The following is a 6,835-nucleotide window of genomic DNA, read 5'->3' as shown; positions in this document are numbered from 1 at the left end:
GTAGATAACGATCTTCACTACAGGTAGATATAGTTAGGACCTATTTTCCATAGGAAATCCGCAATATTCTATTCCCAATAACTTTGGCGCCGATTGACGAATCTTCGCGAAATTTTCAAACCTTTTGGCCAGCTCCGGTCTGCTCCTATCCTGAAAGTCCCGGGATGATTTGTGTAGTGGGGGCCAAGAAGAAAGGGTGGTCCCAAAATGCATTTTCCACATGCAATTTCCCATAGGACCTTTAGCCCTAGCTACAGCCTGAACTGCTGAACAGAATTACACCAAATTTGGCAAAGAGGTAGTCCTCAGTTCAGACTCGTGCCTTACGCTTAAATGGTGTCAATCTGTTCAGTAGTTCCTGAGAAAATTACAGTTAAAAGTACATATATATCTATGGGCACGGTGGATCTGCGCACCCTGAGCGCACCCTGAGCGCACTCTGTGCGCACCCTCACGATCACGCGCTGAATGCTAATTGGCTGTCAAGTGGTTGTCAACATTCGAAACCAGGAACTGTTGGCAGCCATTTTGTGCCTCGGTAGAAGTGAGGCTGAAGAAGTCTGTGTAATAAGTGTGCAAAACATATAAAGGGGGCAGGGTAGAAATACCCTGACCCTCTAGACCTGCTTAGGGGGTCCCAGAAGGACTCTCAGGGCCCCCAATTTTTTTTTTTTTTCAAAAACGGCAAAAAGCGCGCAGGGTGCGCGGATCCTGGCGTAAAAAAATTAAAATAAAACAGAGCTTTATTTATAATTAGCCCACGGGGGGGCCAAATCCTGGGGGCAAAATTTTAAAATTCAAAGGGGGGCCAGAGGGGCAGGGAAACCTGCTCTCTCTTTCAAAATCCAAACCATATTGCTTTTGCCACACGGGGAGTTGCATGTTAGCAGCTCCCCATGTGGAAAAGCAATGCCGGCTCCCGAAGGATGCGGGGAGCCATCTGGGACCGTGGGGGCGTTGGTGCTCCCCCCACGGTCCACAACGTATTTTATAAGCCCCGGGGGATGGGGTCCCTGGGGATAATAGAAATTAGTGTTGGGTGCAATTTTTTTTTTTACGGTAAAATTAGGAGTCGTGCATCCAACGCGGTGCTCAGCGCGGCCCCCTGGTGTGCACGCTTTAAGTGCACGACTTATATTGCGTTGGGTGCACGATTCCACTTGCAGTCCCTGGTGTGTACGCGTTGGGTACAAGATTCCTCTCGCGTAGGGTCCACGATTCCTGACGCGTTGGGTGCGCTACTCCAAGCAAAAAAAATGAAATATTTTTTAGATAAACATCAAGCTTATGTGTTTCAATCTTGAGTGGCTCTAAAAAGAGCCGTTGTGTTAATTGAGAGATTTTTGTATTTATAAGTAAGTACCTATACAGAGTCTAAAGTTGTTGAGGAAGACTCTGTTACCCTCATCAGTAAAATGTACACCATCTCTCCTATAGATACCTTGCATATTAAAACGCAGATTGTTGTTGTAAATGGACCCCATTCTATAGTCTCGGAGAAAAGCAGAAACAGATTTATTCACATGTTTCCTATCTTTCTCAATCTGTGGACAAAAATGATTGGACCAGTTCCATTTCTGCCTTTGGCATATGTTAGAATAGACAAAGGCAGTTTGGGGGAAAAGTGACATCAATTCTGAAAAGGTGTCCTTGATAAGCATTTCCAGACCTACCCCAGTCAAAGTGCCTAGGTCATTGCCACCACAGTGCACAATTATGAGGTCAGGGTGTTGGAGATGCAAAAAGGATTTTACCAATGGCATCAATTGGTGCCACTTTAACCCTCTCTGTCCAATCCATTTAATGTCTACATTTGGCAAACCTAGGTCTTTGTGAATTCCTTTGTTTTCTGCATACCTTTGGCTCCAGAAAATATAGCTGTGTCCCACAATCCACACTCTAAGCATCTTGAAGAGCGGTCTGGATGCATTCAGATGGTCTCTGTAAATGAAATGGCAGTTTGAAAAGTAAGATTTTTCTAAAATGGTGGATAAGATGCAGTTTTGAAAAAAGAAAAGAAATGATTGGTTGTTTGACAACATTCTACACTGAAAACTAGGGTGCATATTTCTGTTTTTTAAACGCATGATTCTTGTTGGTTCACAAAAACTGATTGAAAGGAACATTATATAGGATAAGCTGATATGTTGAAAAGTCAAGCACACTTGCTGTTTTGATTAGCAACATTGTGTGCTGAACTTGTGACCTGTGTGCTCAGTTAAGTGTTCCATGAACTGTTTCTATGGTAACAGGCAGAAGGCTTATTGGGGGTAGGGTTCAAATGTATGTCATTTGGAAACAGTTGAAATGGGTAACCAATAGAAATGTTTGTTTGCTTTTGAATTAATGTGGGAAGCAATGTGATTTGATGTTTACATGTATATGTGTACAAAATGAGAGGGAAACTTTGCCATTCTTTGGTTTTGCTGACAGGTGCACAGTGCAGAGATTCTGTATAAGAAAATCTGGTGTGTGACTGACATAATTCTTAATCTACAAAACAATTTGAAAGGTGAGTTATTTAATTGTGAGGGGATGTATGTGGTCCATTTTGATTTTAATCAGACTAATGTGTTTCTCCTGCTAAAGTGCAGGGAGTACTTTTTTTTGTCTAGAATCTTATTGTCAGTGTGTGTGCATTTAGAAACCATTCTGAGATAAGCATTTGTGTTTTTCATGTGTTTGCAGACAGATAACTGTGCTGTTCTCATGTTTTGGTAGAATTAGAAACCAGTCATTGTTTATGTATTTGCAAAATGAGTCAAGTTCCTACACTAAAATGCAGTACTCCTTCTAGATTATGAAATGTGTTTTGGTAACACGCAAGGGATAGTGTTGTTTGTCTAGAATCACACAGTGAGTCTGTGTGCATTTAGGAATCATTTTGAGAGAAACATTTTATCACTAATGTGTAGTAGAATATTTTGTGCAATGTGTGCAGTCACCTTACATCTTGTGGACTAGTAAATGTATTTTTGTAGAATGCAAGGGATAGTGTTGTTTGTCTAGAATCACACAGTGAGTCTGTGTGCATTTAGGAATCATTCTGACAGAAGCACTCTATACAAATGTGTAGTAGACAATTTTGTGGAATGTGTGCAGTCACCTTACGTCTTGTAGACTGCTAAATGTGTTTTGGTAAAATGCAAGGGATAGTGTTGCTTGTCTAGAATCACACTGTGAGTCTGTGTGCATTTGGGCAACCATTGTGAGAGAAGCATTTGGTTACATTGGGTATTTGCTGAGAGATAACTGTTTTAAAATCGGTCATGTTGTCAAGTTTTAGTAGCATTAGAAGCCAGTCATTGCTTATGCATTCAGAAAATGAGTCAGGATTTCACAGTAGTGTGCAGTATTGAAATATGTAGAATCTGTGCAGTCACTTTACCCCTTCCAGACTAGTGAATGTGTTTTGGTAAAGTACAAGGAATAGTGTTGTTTGTCTATAATCACACTGTGAGTCTGTGTGCATTTGGGAACCAATGTGAGAGAAGCATTTGGGTATTTCATGTTTTTGCAGACACATAAGTGCTTAAAAACCTATCCTGTTCTTACATTTTGGTAGAAATAGAAACCATTTACTGTTTATGTATTTGCAAAATGAGTCAGGCTTCTGCACTAAAACGCAGTGCTAAAATATGTGGAATGTGTGCATTCACCTTACCCCATGTAGACTAGTAAATGTGTTGTGGTAAAATGCAAGGGATAGTGTTGCTTGTCTAGAATCACACTGTGAGTCTGTGTGCATTTGGGAACCATTGTGAGAGAAGCATTTGGGTATTTCATGTGTTTGAGACACATAACTGCTTAAAAACCTATCCTGTTATCACGTTTTGGTAGAATTAAAAACCAGTCAATGCTTATGTATTTGCAAAATGAGTCAGGCTTCTACACTAAAATGCAGTGCTAAAATATGTGGAATGTGTACGCTCACCTTGCCCCTTGTAGACTAGTAAATGTGTTTGGTAAAATGCAAGGGATAGTGTTGCTTGTCTAGAATCACACTGTGAGTTTGTGTGCATTTGGGAACCATTGTGAGAGAAGCATTTCGTTACATCTGGTATTTGCTGAGAGATAACTGTTTTAAAATCGGTCATGTTGTCAAGTTTTAGTAGCATTAGAAGCCAGTCATTGCTTATGCATTCAGAAAATGAGTCAGGCTTTCACAGTAGTGTGCAGTATTGAAATATGTAGAATCTGTGCAGTCACTTTACCCCTTCCAGACTAGTGAATGGGTTTTGGTAAAGTACATGGAATAGTGTTGTTTGTCTAGAATCACACTGTGAGTCTTTGTGCATTTGGGAACCAATGTGAGAGAAGCATTTGGGTATTTAATGTTTTTGCAGACACATAAGTGCTTAAAAACCTATCCTGTTCTTACATTTTGGTAGAAATATAAACCATTTATTGTTTATGTATTTGCAAAATGAGTCAGACTTCTACACTAAAATGCAGTGCTAAAATATGTTGAATGTGTGCACTCACCTTACCGCTTGTAGAATAGTAAATGTGTTGTGGTAAAATGCAAGGGATATTGTTGCTTGTCTAGAATCACACTATGAGTCTGTGTGCATTTGGGAACCATTGTGAGAGAAGCATTTGGGTATTTCATGTGTTTGAGACACATAACTGCTTAAAAACCTATCCTGTTATCACATTTTGGTAGAATTAGAAATCAGTCAATGCTTATGTATTTGCAAAATGAGACAGGCTTCTACACTAATGTGCAGTAGTAAAATATGTGGATTGTGTGCAGTCCGCTTACCCCTTCCAGACTAGTAAATGTGTTTTAGTAATATGCAAGGGATAGTGATTGTTGTCTAGAATTACACTGTGAGTCTGTGTGCATATAGGAAGCATTCTGAGAGAAGGATTTGGGTATTTCATGTGTTTGCAGACACATGACTGCTTAAAAACCTATCCTGTTATCACACCTTCAATTCCCCAGTCAGTATCCATACACTCCAGCAAACACCCTGTCACTCCTCTTGCACTCCTCCAGTGACCCATTCAGCACCATGTACTAATCCATTCGCTGCGCCAAACCTCAACCACTTATAAATTCACCCAGGCACTCTCCTTGCAATACTCTAATCATTCAGTCAGTACCCAAGTACTCATGGAGTGAGCCAGGCCTTAGCACATGGATTGAATTAAACGCCTATCCATTATGCATGCAGGCCTCGAACCACCTACACAATTGTCTTTCACACCTTCAATTGCCCAGTCAGTATCTAGATACTCCAATAAATACCCTGTCACTCCCCTTGCACACCTCCAGTGACTCATCCAGCACCATGTACTCATCTATTCACTGTGCCAAAACCCAAACACTTAAAAGATTCATCCAGGCACTCTCCTTGCAGTACTCTAATGATTTAGTCAGATCCCAGGTACTCATGCAGTGAACCAGGCCTTAGCACATAGACTGCTTCAAACGTGTATCCACTATGCATGCAGGCCTCTACCCACTTACACACTTGTCTTTCACACCTTCAATACCCCAGTCAGTATTCATACAGTTCCCGCAAACACCGTGTCACTCCCCTTACACTCCTCCAGTGACCCATTCAGCACCATGTAGTAATCCATTCACTGCGCCAAAACCCAAACACTTATAAATTCACCCAGGCACTCTCCTTGCAATACTCTAATCATTCAGTCAGTACCCAAGTACCCATGGAGTGAGCCAGGCCTTAGCACATGGATTGATTCAAACGGCTATCCACTATGCATGCAGGCCTCTAACCACCTACACAATTGTCTTTCACACCTTAAATTGCCCAGTCAGTATCCATACACTTCTAGCAAACACCCTGTCACTCCCCTTGTACTCTTCTAGTGACCCATTCAGCACCATGTACTAATCTATTCACTGTGCCAAAACCCAAACCCTTCAAAGATTCATCCAGGCATTCTCCTTGCAGTACTCTAATGTTTCAGTCAGTACCCAGGTACTCATGCAGTGAACCATGCCTTTGCACAAGGACTGCTTCAAATACATATCCACTATGCATGTAGTGGTCTAACCACCTTCACACTTGTGCTGTGCTTCAGGCCTACAATTCTCCAGTCACTATGCATACACTCCAGCAAACACACTGTGACTGCTGTTGCAAACCCATAGTGACTCTTTCAGTACCATGTAGTAATCCATTCAGTAAAGTAAAACTCAACCAACTATGAAATCACCCAGTGTCTCTCCTTATAGTACTGTAATCATTCAGTCAGTAAGCATGTACTCATGTAGTGAGCCAGGCTTTAGGGCATGGAGTACTTCAAACAGCTATGCACTATGCATGTAGTGGTCTAACCACCTTCATACTTGTGCTTCAGGCCTCCAATTCCCCAGTCACTATCTATACACTCCAGCAAACACACTGTGACTGCTGTTGCAATCTTATAGTGACTCTTTCTGTACCATGTAGTAATCCATTCACTAAAGTAAAACTCAACCAATTATGAATTCACCCAGTGTCTCTCCTTATAGTACTGTAATCATTCAGTCAGTAAGCATGTACTCATGCAGTGATCAAGGCTTTAGGGCATGGAGTACTTCAAACAGCTATGCACTATGCATGTAGTGGTCTAACCACCTTCACACTTGTGCTTCAGGCCTATAATTTCTTAGTCAGTATTTATATAAAATGTGTTTGTATAGTAATAGAAAAGTATAATTTATAAAGATATTAATATACATTTATTTATGATTAATTTTTACAGATACTGTTTATCACCATTAAAATAAAGTAATCATGCCGGACAAAGTAAGAAAATGAAAAGAACTGAAAAAGGACAGTTACTTGAAGAAAAATCAACCACAAGTATTGGATAA

The sequence above is a fragment of the Triturus cristatus genome, chromosome 10, assembly GCF_964204655.1.
Source record: "Triturus cristatus chromosome 10, aTriCri1.1, whole genome shotgun sequence".
NCBI classification, from domain to species: Eukaryota; Metazoa; Chordata; class Amphibia; order Caudata; family Salamandridae; genus Triturus; species Triturus cristatus.
Note: the sequence above shows the minus strand (reverse complement) of the source record.